This window comes from Strongylocentrotus purpuratus, unplaced genomic scaffold, assembly GCF_000002235.5.
Source record: "Strongylocentrotus purpuratus isolate Spur 01 unplaced genomic scaffold, Spur_5.0 spur5_scaffold_20, whole genome shotgun sequence".
Classification (NCBI taxonomy): domain Eukaryota; kingdom Metazoa; phylum Echinodermata; class Echinoidea; order Camarodonta; family Strongylocentrotidae; genus Strongylocentrotus; species Strongylocentrotus purpuratus.
Window position 1 is genome coordinate 38,224,745 of NW_022145606.1, and position 15,137 is coordinate 38,239,881.

The following is a 15,137-nucleotide window of genomic DNA, read 5'->3' on the forward strand; positions in this document are numbered from 1 at the left end:
TGGTCGCTAGCATTGGCGAATCAAAAATGCTGTTTTGCAAACGCTTGCAACTGTTTGCGGAAAAATAAATTCGCAAAATTCATTGCGACAAGAAAAACTGTTTGTGCAAATGAAAACTGATTGCGAACTTTCTTGAAATCTTTAACTAACCTTTTGCAACCTTTTATGAACCCTGGGGAAATCCCAAATGCGCTACGTTTGCAAGCATTCGCTGCTCAGTGAGATACTCCCTTTAACATTCGCCGCTCAGTTAGATACCCCTGTATTTAATTACCCTATTTAACAATTGATTGCACGATTTCTGGAAGTTCTTGTCAATACCTCTATAAACTACAAAGTACTGCTTTATTACCCCTCCTCCAAACTATAAACGATGTGTTTTCCCTTTTGATCGGGGATACACGCAATATTTGTGTATTCTCATGTCTGACAAATTCATTGTATAAACATAATTTTGTCACATTACTCTGTCACAGAGAGATGTTCATGAAATCAGAGAGAAAGCAGAATATCAACCCGCTAAAGATGATGACGATGAGATGAATTTCAAACCTAACGATATGGAAGTCACTTGCCAACTAAGTGATAATGACACACTTAAAGAGGTGAGAGTCCTTCCCTCCCCCCCCCCTTTGTTGTTATATGTTAAGGTTCTTGAGTTTAAACTGGTCTCGACTGTACTAAATAAATCAAAACATATGTTAGTTATTTATTCTTTAATCTTATTGTGAATATGAATTACTATTAAGACTGCTTTTCATATGAAATACCATTCGTGTAATCGTGGAGAAACCAGCATTTGAAGAACCACCATTTTACCCACAAAGTAAAGTAAAGATCATACAAAATATTTTATCAGAATAATACAGTGGATTCAAAATCTCACAATTCCATGTAGCGGCACTAGTGTTTGTCAATTTCACGGGATGCATTGGGAAAAAATGACAAAAATATCAGATGTGGCATTGTTATATACCCGAGGAGATTTATTCTGAAAAATTGGATAGGTTTGAATAGCTTATCTGGGGTAAACTAGTTTTGTGCTGATTCAAAAAATATCATTGTTATTGACCCTACTCACTACGTTTTGATAAATTTTGCCACTTTTGGGCCATCAGCAACATTATTTTTTATACTTATGAGGTGTTTTATTTTCTCAATACCAGGGGCAGTACATATAATCGAAATCATGCAATTTACATCTTACTGATTTGACATCAGAATAATTAAAATACAATTCAACATCAATTGCTAAACAAAACAACTCTTCCATACATTTCCTCATTCGTATAAAACAACGGCTGAAATATCCATAAATATAACGATTCCTAATACTTGTCTACCACCACAAATATTGGATAATTTGAAAATGCCGTTGAAAAAACGAAATAGCGCATTTTACGTCGTTTTTCAGCCAATGCCGATGTTGGCTTTTTTTGTTGGATTTTTCGTGTTGGTTATATTACTCACAACCAACCGGATCATCTTTTGTTATTTTTAATTAATTAATTAATTAACGGTAACCGTATTTTTTTTTAAGTAGAGCTGAATTAGTATGATCGTATTGGATAAATTTCACACATTTTGGGGTCTAAAATTACCTTCATAGCAATGTTAGGTCCTAGAAGGGCACTAGAAATGTCATAAATAAGAATAAGAGCAATAACCATGCACTTTGAAGGCATTTGCGGTCTGAAAACAGAACTCAACTATCCTTTTAATTCTTATCCAAAATATGTCCAACTATCAGTGAGAATCGATGTATGTGTGGGTGTTTACATAAAAATGCAATATGAAAATATGGGCGGATATCAGAAAATCCATCCCGTTGAATGACTTTACTCGCAGTTCGGACCGCGTAGGTCTTTTCGATCGCAGGCTATAAACGGAGGTCAAAAGTCATAAAAGAGGGTTTTGTCTGCCACTACTACACAAAATAAACAAACATTTTTATTTAAAAGATTTTTTATCACCATATACACTGTTGGTCATAATGGTGGAATAATTATTTTTACCCCAATTTATTGAATGATTTTGACAATGATTTATTCCTAATAGATCTAGATTATAGTATACATTCTCAGATTTTATTGAATGACAATTGGGGACTGTTTGTTTTGCGTGACTGCTAAAGCATGTGTGTCCTACTATGCTAATCAACTAGAGGACCTACGTCCTTAAGTCATAACTGACAGTAATGGGGATTAATGCCTCATAAAAGGGCACTAATATAGCACATCGACACGGTTTTGATCCTGGGGGCTCACAGTAACGAGGTCATTGCTTAGCCAATGAATCATGACTGTAAGCAGCGGGCGCTAGGGTACGTCGACGCCCCCCACAAAAACAAACAAAACAAAGAAAATGCAATACATTTTCAATAATTCATTGCATTTTCCTTCAGTCCCCAACAGAAAAAAAAAACTTCTATGTGGGCATGCCTTGAACCATAATACATGACCCTACAGAGGATAACGGCCCTACGTGTTATCAGTGTCTGTAATACGGTGTAATATTGAAGCCCCCCCCAAGCCCCCCCCCCCCAAAAAAAAAAAAAAAAAAAGCGCTTCAAAATGATCAAAAAGTGCCTCAAAAAAGTAAAAATCGTTTGAGTTACCGGTTTTACCATGGTCGTTTTCCACAATAGACTGTAGTGTTATATAAACCATAAGGAAAACGCAACATTTGATTTCGATTTCCAATCATAAATATCTTGATAATCAGACAGGCGATCGGCTTGTAAAATTCAGGTTAAAAGGTTCCTGACTAACCTGAAGGTTTATAATTATCATTGCAGCAAGAGCTATATCTGAGACAAAGATTCTGAGACAAAGTTACTAAATCCCTTTAAATCCTAAAACCCCTGAGCTTCACGGGGCAACGCCCCTTGACCCCCGCTTGGGCCTTGCCCCTAGACCCTATACACCAATTTACGCTCCACTTGCTTCACTGGCTTTGCTCTACCTGATAGTAAATACTTTATTCAGACAAGGATTAAGAGTCGACAACTGTACAACGAATCGTCTTCTTTCTATAATTATTCAATGAAACGTCAAAGCTTCCGTGCTTCGCGCGGGAGGGGGGACAAGGATGAAGAGTCGAGAACGGGACAACGAATGGTCTTCCTTCTATAATAATAAAAGTAATGCGCAATTGATGCATTGCAATAAATGCACGCTGATATAATTGTGCGCAGGTTATAATACTGCGTAAGAAAACCATATGCCTGCCAATCAAGGCCTCCAAATAATTGGCCTAAGTCTGGTATGAGGTTGGCCTAGATTTAGGGTAAAATTATTAGCCCAAAGTGTGAATTGAGTATTTTATCTAAGCCAAATACAGCTTAAATTTTGTACTTAACCCTAATAAGGCCGGGGGCATTATGGCCCCCCTCCACGATTTGTATGATTGTTCGGAAACGCATATGAATGGCGCCCCGCCGCTCGCTGACTTTTTTCTTTCGAGTCTTGCGCATCTTTAAAAAAAATTGAAAATCGGACCTACAGTTACTAGGTCACGTGACCTTTTGTCTTTGCATGTCAGCCCGAAAATCGCTCATTTTTGTGATTTGTGTACAAAACATATGGAAATGTCATTTTACCTAAAAATAGATCAAACATTGGTTATTGGGTCTTGTTTAAAGTTTAGGTGGTTGTCTTGGGGGTCAAAATAGTTGATTTGTAGTAAGAAATGAAATAAAACAACAAAAACAACTAGACATATAATACTTGTTTGGAACAAGTATAGGTGGGCTGGTCAACTAAACTTTGACACAAAATAGAGCAAAAATAAGCGAGCTACTGCTAAAAAACAATGTCATGTAGATTAATGATATGAACGAAATTCACCTTCCATAGTCATAACACGGAAGTTAAGAAATTTCTGATATGTGCCCTTCATTCGTAATTTTCACTATGATGACGTGATCAAAATGAAAAATGGTGGCAAGTGAGCTTGGTAGAGAATTGTCTAAGACCCCTGTTACACATGCGTCGGCTTTTAAAGCGGGCCCCGGAGGCGGCCTCACACCTGCAATTTGAAGCCGCCTCGAGATCATCAAACCCCTGTTACACATGATCTCGGGCCCACAATTTTGCGTCTACACATAGGCCGGCCTCACGTCGCCTTTTCACGAGCTGATGTTGGGGCGGACTCCAGAAAGATAGAAAGAGAAAGGGATAGCATGATAAAAACAAAGAATAACATAAGAGAAGGTAATAGAAGGAAGAAACAAAGAATAACATAAGGAAAGACAGAAAGAGAAAGTGATAGAATGATAAAAACAAAGAATAACATAAGGAAAGACAGAAAAAGAGAGTGATAGAATGATAAAAACAAAGAATAACATAAGAGAAGATGAAAGAAGGAAGAAACAAAGAATAACATAAGGAAAGACAGAAAGAGAAAGTGTGATAAAAACAAAGAATAACATAAAAGAAGACAGAAAAAGAGAGTGAAAGAATGATAAAAACAAAGAATAACATAAGAGAAGATGAAAGAAGAAAGAAACAAAGAATAACATAAGGAAAGACAGAAAGAGAAGGTATTAGAAGGAAGAAACAAAGAATAACATAAGGAAAGACAGAAAAAGAGAGTGATAGAATGATAAAAACAAAGAATAACATAAGGAAAGACAGAAAGAGAAAGCTATAGAATGATAAAAACAAAGAATAACATAAGGAAAGACAAAAAGAGGGAGTGATAGAATGATAAAAACAAAGAATAACATAAGGAAAGACAGAAAGAGAGAGTGATAGAATGATAAAAACAAAGAATAACATAAGAGAAGGTGGCAAGCGCACCCGATGTATTATGTTGATAATGATGACAGGTTACGTCACTTCCGCTTATAAGCCGGCCCCGAGTCCACTTTGGTGTTACACATACCGATTGCGGGACTGAGGCCGGCCTTAAACCACATCCAGAGGTGGACTGAGTCCTCCTGGCCTCAGTCCGGCTTTTCGAAAAAAGTTGGTGTTACACATACGTCGAGCCGACTCCGGGGCCGGCCTCAGTCCACTTTCAGACATATGTGTAACAGGGGTCTTAGCTACAACATATCAAAATTTGGAAGAAAATCGATCAATATTTACAGAGATACAATCAATTTTACATAAGTATGCTGACTGCATAATATGCAAATTCATATCTTGAGTTCCAAGGCCATTATGATGATGTCACGATACACTTAATGGCCAAATGAGACATGGAATCATATCTCTGACTCATACTCTATCCAAATATGAAAAAGAATTGAAGGTCACGGTTCATTCCAAAGAGCTATAATGGACTTTGTATAGGCATGTTTTTGCCCATATATGCTATGTATTAAAAGAGCTCGCGCGCACGGACATTTATCTTGAAATGACGCTCATCTTTTTATTGATGGTCATAAAGAGATAAACATAGTATCAAATTCCTCGAAAAAATATGAGAAATATCATGAAAGAAAAAAAAAATGGCGATTCTATGTTTTGTAATGATGTTACGCGCGAAAACGCGCGCGCATGCGCGTGTGCGCGATTTTTTATAAAATGTTTAAAATGACCTGAAACGTATAAAAATAAATTTGAGACGATTTTGAGCATTTAAACATTTTGCGCGCGCACTGACTCGCGGACGTACGCGCACGCGCGCGTTTTTTGACCTGAAATTGTCCGGACTGATATTGACCTTGATCATGATAAATATGAATGAGAAATACCTTTTGGTTATGAAGATATGATCATGAGTTGTTTTTCAGAAAATTTCACAAAATAGCGCCTAGATGACGTCATCAGTCAAGGTCAAGGTTGAAAACCTTACCGTGCTTTGTCCATATGCCTATACATATGTGTGCCAAATTTTTATTTATTTGATTCAGCTATTTTCAAGTTATTTTGCTTACAAAAAAGTGGTAAGAATTAAGAAAAATAAATAATAAAGAATAAATAAAGGCGATTTTAACAAAAATATAAGGTGGTCTGTATTAGATACAGCCCACCTGATAAAATACATAAGTTAGAAAACAATGAAATACATAAGAAATTATCAAAACAAGAGATAACATAAGGAATAAGCTGGCTTTTTTTTGTCGTATTATTATTCCAAATGGTCTAATGAATATATGTGGTGAAAAATAATGCTTAGATATGAATAAAATATGATTTATGGGTAAAAATGTGATTTATGACCTTATTTGCATAAATTACCATAAATATGCAAATGAGTGAATTTTTTCAAAACATTGAAATTACCATATTATTCTATACACTTCACTTGACATGCGTGCACATTTTCGCGGAGACCGGAAGTTTTACGACGGAGATCTTAAGGGGGGGGGCATAATAATAACTAAGAACTCAAATAGCCCGACCTTTTTTAAGTGAATACGGGCCCAGTACAGGAGCCTACGCCAATTTACGCTCCACTTGCTTCGCTGGCTTTGCTCTACCTGATAGTAAGTACTTTATTCAGACAAGGATTTAAAGTCGAGAACGGTATAACGAATCGTCTGCTTTCTGTCATAATTTAAGGAAACGTCACAGCTTCCGCTCTTCGCTGGAGGGGGGGGGGGGGGGGGACTGAATTCAGACAAGGATTAAGAATCGCAAACGGTACAACGAATCGTCTTCTTTCTATGATAATTCAATGAAACCACATCATTATGGTTCCTGTATAAAATCGACCCACTAATACCAGGAGTTAGTAAAAGGTCCCATATATTCACAAATAGTGGCAAAGGATTGGCAAATAGAAATTAATTTCCGCCAAAACTGTCGCTCACAGTGAGATTCATCCTTTCAGAACCAGTTACCTGTACGACGAGCGAACAATTCGATAGCGATCTATTCTGTAAATGTCTCTTCCTTATGTAATAAAGAGCTATTTGATTGTTTTCTCCTGCAAGGGTGGCAAATATTTATCATGCTTAGTGTGGCGGCTCAGAATCTTTCTCAAAGACCACCTCATCTGTAAATTATCTGTACTTATTCGTCTGATGTAATTTATGTTTAATCCATAACAAATAGGTTCAATTTTAATATTTTCAATAATCTTTTCCTGCTAATTGTATTAATATAATTGCTAATTATATCCAATGACAGAGTGTCGATGCAAGCTTCATCCGAAAGACTAAGCATACTTTCTACTTCGAATTGGATTTTAACGGGAGAGCAGATGACCTGCCGGTAAAGCTGAAAGTGAAACAGTCAGAGCGTCAGATGGATATAAAGTTTAGAACACATTTCCTTGCTTCTCGTGGTTAGTTTTAACTTTTAACTTGTTTTTATTCAAATTTAATCGCACCAGAATGAATTCTTTGTTGATTGTTAGCATGAATAACATGATTATTAGGGTGGTTGAATCGTAATTCAATTCATAATGCAACATGATTACACAATGGCTTATGCCATTCGTCCAAAGTTTCCCCCCCCCCCCCACCCCCGATTTTGCCGAAAGGGTGCGTTGGGAGTGTCGCGTCGCGTGGCGTTAACTGGAACGCAACCATTCGTCCACACCCCCCCCCCCCCCCCCCCCCCCGGTGTTGCCGAAATGGTGTGTAAAAAAAATTAAAAAAGCAGACTTATCCGTTTATTGTACTTTTAGGTTGCTTGACCTATTTTTAGGTGGTCTGGATTAAAAAAAAAAAAATTCATTGCATTTTACCCCGGTCCCCAAAATTAAACAATCCTCTGTACGGCCATGCATTATGGCTCAAGGCTTGGGCACAGAGAAGATTTTTTTTCTTTTCGGGACCCGGGGGTGGGGGGGGGGGGGAGAATTCAATGAATTATTGAAAAATTATTGAAATTTCTTTGTTTTTTTATTTGTGGGAACTGCCCCCTACCCTAGCCCCCGCTGCGTTCAGTCATGGTTCAGTGGCAAAGCAATGGCCTCGTAACTGTGAGGCCCCATGATCAAAACCGTGTCGATGTGCTTTATGAGTGCCCTTTTGTGGTGCATTAATCCTCATTACTGTCATTTATGACTTAAGGGCGTAGGTTCCCTAGTTGATAAGCATAGAAGCATACACATGCTTTAGCAGTCACGCAAAACAAACACTGGACAATTATTAATCAATACAATCTGAGGATGTATACTATATAATATCTAGATCTATTAGAAATAAATCATTGTCAAAATAATTCCATAAATTCGGGTAAAACAAAAATATTCCAACTTTATGAGCGACAGTGTACATAGCATATATGGGCAAAAACATGCCGATACAAAATCCATTGTAGCTCTTTAGGATGCAAGGTGACCCAATTTTGTTTTCATATTTTGATAGAGTATGAATTGGAGATATGATTTCGTGTCTCATTTGGCCATTAGAAATATTTTTAACCTAAAATACGAATTTGCATATTATGACGTCAGCATTTTTCTTGAAAATCTATTGTATCTCTGTGAATATGAATCGATTCTCTTCCAAATGTTGATATGTTGTGGCTAAGACAATTCTCTACACGCTCAGTGACACCATTTTCATTTGATGACGTCATTATAGTGAAAATTTCAATTAAATGCGACATGCCAGAATTTTCTTAATTTGCGTGTAATGCCTATGAAACGTGAATTTCGTTCACGTCATGAATCTACATGACATTTTATTTTGAGCAGTATCTCGCTTATTTTTTGCTATTTTTCCCCAAAAATATAAGTATGTTATAGCTGTGACTATGGGCTATAAAGGGCGTGCCTTTGTTTTTTATCAGATGTTGGGATCGTGTCGAAATTTTCAATCGAAAGTTGAAGTTGTGACTATGCCAAGGCCGTTTGTCAGCTTTGCATGTAAAGTCTATGGGACAGATTTTGGTCTATTGGTTAAAGCATGGACCTATTACGAATGGACATTCAACGTGATTCTTTCTTTGATCCAATGATAGTCACCGCCTTCTGATTATGTGCATCTTAATGAGAACATTCAGCTGTTTTAAAGGTATTAAAAAGTTTTGGGAAATTTTGAAAAGAGGGTGGATAGTGATTCTTTACAATTTTAATATATTTGGATGCCCCTGTGGATGTATTAAAAACGCCAGAATTTAGCCTCTAAAACACTTCTGCTTTTTGATAAATTTCAAATAGCTCCTACGGCCGTTCAATGGTAGCTGCGACCATGAAAATCTCAGAGTATGTAGTTGTGGTATATAATTTCCGAACGGAATAGCTAACCAGTCAATTTTAGTAAATAAACATTGTTTTATAGCTTAATTAATATCTTGACCTTGAGAGGGAGCTATTCAACATAAAGTGTTTATTATTTACAATTTCATAACTTTAGAGTCGATTTCGACCGCGACAACGATCACTGAATATTGTAGGATCGTATATGCTTCCAATATGTTCATTTGAACCAAATTCATGACCCCATACCAAAACTTTGTATTACCTTTAACAATAACGACTGCATAAGCATTTTCGGTCATTGACAAAGGAGCAGTTTCCCTCTCTTGGGGTTTGTTTGGATGGTGTGCTCTGTAAGAGTGTGTCTTAAATGAAAGCATCCCCAATGGGGAGCAGCAAAGTTGAAAGGCAGACGATTTTGGTGATATGAAATGTAGTATTACTGATTCGCACACTTTCGCACACACCCATGACCTTATAAAACAGTTAGAAGGCCATGATCTGTATAGGCCCTGTGCTTTGTAACTCTGGAATATTATGAGGAAATAGGGGGAAACGGGATTTTAAATCACAACCCCAAAATCCAAAAATAACATCTATCTGGTAATATCAACATGTTTTTCAAAATAAAATATATGTACAGTACACGGAACAACAATTTCCGATTATAAGCCAGAACTGCACATCGATTTTCCATGATTTAGGCGAGTTATTATCTTTTGCGCATGTAGATTAACATGTGTAAGTCACTATCTTGATTCTGTCCCGACTTTTTGGCGGTGACCAGCATGAGATCAAAGTGACGAAACATGTACGGAATGTTATTGAGATGACTTTGACGGAGACAATCACAATGAATTCGTTAAGAAAACGATGAATGTCCATTCGTAATAGGTCCATGGTTAAAGCATTCGACTCCCATTTCGGTTGCCCAGGTTCGATTCTTTGTGTGTCATTTTTGTGTGTGTGTGGCTTTCATCTTATTTTTGATTTTATAACCTTCTTCGACTACTGTAAGATATCATACATAATCACCGACGATGTAATACAATGCCTTATTCTGCGTGTTATATCTATATGGGAGAGGAATGTCAATAGTTTGCGTACAACCCTATGTGAAATCTGATTCCTCGTCGTGTATTAAACCTACATAGGCTTAATTTGCCAAGTCTGGAACAATATCAGATCGTTCTATTTCAATGATTGTAGTCTCCTTTCCAGAAGTTTATATTTTCCAGTTATTTAGCCCATGTATATGCAATGTTTACGTCCATTCCATGGACCTATATAGAATAAGCGACTTCGAAATGAGGATTTGCGCATGTGCAGATAAAGGTCATTCGGTCCCAAATCGTAAAACCATTGAGACGAATACTCGTATTGTGCTCATGAAAGTTATGTAATTAGTATTCATTTATGTACCGACAGTAAATTTATCTGATACACAGGTGGAAGTATTCTTCTCAAGAGGGCAAACAAAAGGTATTCATGAAGTACCTCCATCACTTCGACAGTGATTATTCTAAAATGCACAAGTGGGACGTATCCATAGTGTAAAAGATCTGTGGATATTTGGGGGTCATGCGGCCCGAAGCTATTTACGACCTGGCTTATTGTTTAAATGTCTATACTTTTCTCGTTCTCTGTATAATAAATATTCAATTGTATTTATGCTGTAAATATTGAATGCATCGTTTTTCAGTGCATCTCTCTCTGCCTCCCTCTCTTGATCTGCCTCCCTCTTCTTCTCTTACTCTGTCTCCCTGTGTCTCTGCCTCTCTCTTTCTCTACTCTCTCACCCTCTCCTTTTCCCGCCTTTGGCTCCCGTTCTCCCTCTTTTATGTCTTAGGATGTTCCTTAATTTTCTCTAGCTCTTTCCTTTGCCCATTTTATTTTTATTTTAACCCTACCATATTTCCTTACTATCCTCTCTCCCTCAAAGTGCATGCATTCTGATTCCTCTTTCATCCCTCTGTCCAGCTCATGTATGTTTACATGACTATAATCCGTCTCCCTCTCTCCTTCTCTATATCTATCTACAGCCATACATTGTCTCTCTCTCTCCCTCTTCATCTCCCCATATTAGATCCTTAAACAAAAACGTCCAGACCACCTCATTCGTCTGCATTGACGAATTATTATCTAGTTTATTATTGAAACTATTTCAGACAAAATAACTATGCATACATACAGGTGTCGGGTGAAAATGCCAGAGGAAATAATGACAGAGGTAAAAATGCCAGTCGAAAAATGTCAGAAGAAAAAATTTCAGCGGTAAAAATGCTAGCGACAAAAATGCCAGTGGTAAAATGCCAGAGGAAAAAACGCCAAAGGAAATATTACAGTGTAAAAGACTGCAAATCTATTTTTTCTCATCAAGATTATGGTACATGCCAACCCCCCCCCCCCCCCAAAAAAAAAACATTCATGGCTTCAAACGATTGAAATGCTTTAATTGGTCAGGATAAAACTTGGTATTGTTAAACGGACTTTTCATTTATATACACTATGTATTAATGGCTATGAACCAAAAAGCTACATGTACTTGGGGTGTTGATTGAAAAATATTGTCTGCTTCCGCCTGCAACCATTGCCCACTCCCCATTATTTACACTCAGGGCATGTCAATGTGGGTCTTTTGGCTCTCTCACCACTGACTGAATCAGGGAAATAATGCCTCCTCCCTCCGCCCCCCCCCCCCCCCCCTCCCTCTCAAACGAAGATGAATTATAAAATGTATAGTGTATGCAAATACAAAGTATGTCTACGAAATAAGTTTCATCTTGGGCAAAGGAAAGCTTTTTTTGGGGGGGGGGCATGTACCATAATCTTGATGAGAAAAATGATAATTTACAGTCGTTTACACTGTTATATTTTCCTTTGGTGTTTTTTTTTTCTTCCATTTTTTTCCTCTGGCATTTTTTGCACTGGCATTTTTACCCGACACCTGTATGTATGCATTGGCTTATGTGCGTATGCATTCGTGTGTGTCCACGTTCGTGTCTTTCTGTGTTTGACTTCACATAGTTATTTTGTGTGAAACAGTTTTCACCCTTTCGTCAAAACTTGGGGAGTAGGGCTTTGGACAAATGGTCGCGTTCCAGTCAACGCGACGCGACATTCCCAACGCATCCTTTCGGCAAAACCAGGGGGGGGGGACTTAATTCGGACGAGTGGTCGCGTTCAAGTCAACGCGACGCGACGCTATCCACCCTTTCGGCAAAAGCCTACACAATCAATAGCATGAACATAATGAATAACTATTTTGACGAAGAGAACCCAATTTCCACTCTTACAATCAGGATTAACCGAGACATCACTTGGAGACACAGTTTCCACATCCCCGAGACCTTCGCCATCCGCATCAGTCGCCATTCCTTTTAAAGATGCATCAGCAGCCGGTGAAGTTTCTACAGCTGGAGCCAGGTTAGCATTCCTTCCCAATCGCTAAATGTCTAAATAATGGCTTCCTGATAATTCTTGATCAATATCTCATTGATGGGACAGGCTAAGACCTAGAGAATAATATTCCTACGTTAAAATGTTGTTAGATATCAACTATATCCAGCTTAAATCAAAAGTGTTTAAAGGAGTATTGTATGTGCTTTGGCATTGAGAGCTTACAGATGGATATCGACCCAAACCATAAAGAAAATTAAAATATAATTTGACGAAGTCTTCAATGACAATTCGCGCTCGCAGTTCAAGGTTAAAAATAAATTATCTGAACTATTATACCTAAATTAATATCGAGCTGCTCATGGAAATTGGGACAACACGACTTGGCGAAAATTCAGATTGAGTTTAGAAATACTTTACATGATATTTCCTTATTGTTTAAATCCTTGTTGTATAGTGACACAGTATCAGATGGGAAACTGACTACTCTTGCTGCACATGTTCCTCACGATAAATACCATCACCTGTCCGACAAACTCGGTATTGAGTACAACAAGGCATCAAGTATTCTGAGGAAGCACCTGAGTGACTCTGAACCAGCGATGAGAGAGTGCCTTTCTATATGGAAAAACAGGACAGGCGGAAGCTTCACCGAGCTGGAGAGTATTTGTTATAGTGTACATTTAGGTGGTTTATGGATGAAATGTATGAGATAGAAATTATAATAATAATGATAATAATAAAAACGTTACTTATAAAGCGCTTACCACCTAAGTCTCTAAGCGCTTTAACAAACAATGACATATTAAACATAACAAACAAGTGCAAATAAACCTACAAATTACAATACATATGGAATACACATCAAAGTGAACAGAGTTAAATAATCAGCGAAAGCAATTTTGAATACATGTGTCTTAAGACTAGTTTTGAATAGGTTAACAGTTTGACAGTTTTTTACATTTAAAGGTAGTCTATTCCAAAGTTCAGCAGAAGCTTTGCAAAAATAGCAATTACCATAAGAAAGAGTTGACACACTCAGAAGTAGACATGAGGTTTAATTGTGAAGATGACCGTAAATTGCGTGAGGGTTTGTATTCCTGGATTAGTTCTTGCAGATAAATTGGTCCCAAATCAAGAATGCATTTCAAGAATGCAATTCAAGAATGCATTTCAAGAATCCTCTATATCTTTTCTTCTAAATGGCGCACAGAGAAAGCTTCCTTTTTCAATACAATTAAGAAAATGGAAAAAGGATATCAAAGTACTCGGGAGGCTGTCAATGAATTATTAGGAAAACCATATGCATTCAATATCTACTAACCATCAGCTTACCATAGGCATTAATACGTTTAATAACTACTGACCATCAGATAATCATAGGCCTAAATACAATTAATAACTACTGACCATGAGATAATCATTAGTATTAATACATTTTATATCTACTGACCATCAGATAATCATACGCCTAAAATACTTGAAATATGTAATGCATATCATTCAACGAAATGGTTACACAAATGCCGCTCCCTGTATCATATCCTCATTTTAGTTCATTCCTTGATGAAACAAGTACATGTGTTAATTCCACGTTATTGTTTTTTTCTAATCCCGGACACAAGTTTTTTTCATGGAGTAATGGGTCTCATTAAATACTTGCAAAAGTTAAGAATTAGAATTAGACAACATGTTTTCCAATTTATCTATATTCATATGTATTTATAATTTGTAAGTGTAATAAATCTTTTTTTCTTTTTTTTGAATACGAATTAACATGATATACATGTACAGTTTATAATATACACTAATCCTTTTTAATGTTCTTTATCAGTACGGTTATAACCGCTGATTAAAACGTAATCAATTTGATTGCATGATGAACAGTATACGAGACCGTTTAGAGAATAGAAACATGAAACGCAAGGGGCTGAAATGCAGAGGCAAACGAATTAATAAATTGCACCAAAAAAGTTTAAAGTTATCAACAAGCTCAGTCCCTTCTATATGTGCTATATTTTCAACTTTCGAGAAACAAATTAGGCTTGCAAAACCACTTCTGAGAATACACATATAAGATTACACAAACTTAACACGAATTATAGTAATCGTCAACTATATTGCTTATGGAGAATGACCATTGCATTTGATTTACTTGTAACATCATTTCGTGACGTTCAATTTAGATTTTTGTGCATGAGTCTGCAAGTGACGAATACCTAGTATATTCACATGTCGTATAATATTGTAGGATTTCGCCGTTCTTAGGTAATGATAACCACCAAATTTCCACTCACCTATAATCTTCTCAGATATTCTGACTTCTCTTGTTAAAAGGTGAAGGATCCTGACTCCAATATAACATTCCACAGATCACAATATATCAAAGCAGATCAGATAAATATTCACAAGCAAAAATGTTATGTCTCTCCGAAATATGTAAAGGGCGGAGATATAATACTGTCCGCGAATGAAGAAGTAATAAATAGCAAAGATGTAAGCTAGAATGTGCCAAAAGTCTCGGGTAGAAAGTTGTAAAGAATTGGTGATGACTACTCTAAAATGTCGTACTTCAACGTTTGAAGATAATTTGAGAAGTGATGTTGGAACGCAGACGGAGGAAAGAAGAT